Here is a 964-nt window from a genome sequence, read left to right as displayed (position 1 = left end):
ACATCACAAAATTTGAAGTTGCTCTTGTCCTTTGAAGCTTAGAGGTGGTTTGAGAACAATAATACTCAGTGCGACTTAGAAAACTTATTTCTCTAAGGGTGGTGGTAGAGATTGAAAATGCAAATACTTTAAAGAGGATTTCAAATTCCCAGAGGACACCTTGTATTGCTGGGGCCTATTTGAAAACTGTGAAGGATAATGACCTCGTGACCAGGGTCAGAATGTCTGGGTTCTAGTCTTGGCTTGCCTGCTTGTTAATGTGCCCCTGGGCAAACGACTTCGTATTTCGAAAACTATCCCCTTAACTGTAAAAGAGCTATAATATTACCTAACCTGACTACCTCAAAGGGTAGCTTTAGTGTTCAAACGAAGCCTTTTATTTAACGGTGTTTTGAGAACTGTAAAGTGCTCCATAAACACAAGCTGTTTTGTTATTGTATCGCTGAATTTTTTGCAAACTCCCACACAAGGGGCATCTAGGGAAGAGTGATTTCGCTCTTACACGTGGCAACTGTGGGCTTTCATCAATTCTTGTCCCTACTTAATGGGAGTACCTTGCTGAGAAAAACTCCGTGTGTTTAAGATTATTTTAACCTACTATACTACTAGCAAAGTGGTGCCTGTAAAAGTACCACGAAGACAGGGCTTAAGATACACTGCCAATAACTAACCGAAACACTAAAAACGTCAAAAGATTTTGCAGAAGCGCAGTCTCCCCTTTGAAGCAGACTCATTGTGGGAGTTCAATCAGGATGCCGGCCGCCGAATGGAAGTATGAACTGGTAGACTTGGTCTTCCATAACGTAGTTACTATAATTCATCCTCATACAGTTAATGATTTGTCACCATTCTCTGGAATAAGCAGAATGCTACAACGAGCTTCAAACTCCGCGCGCCCGGCGCGCCACTCCCCGGCGTGGAACGGGAATAATGCGCGCGCACTCGGCTCCGACGGCTCCCGGGT

The sequence above is a fragment of the Pteropus alecto genome, unplaced genomic scaffold (genome assembly GCF_000325575.1).
Source record: "Pteropus alecto unplaced genomic scaffold, ASM32557v1 scaffold8, whole genome shotgun sequence".
Classification (NCBI taxonomy): domain Eukaryota; kingdom Metazoa; phylum Chordata; class Mammalia; order Chiroptera; family Pteropodidae; genus Pteropus; species Pteropus alecto.
Note: the sequence above shows the minus strand (reverse complement) of the source record.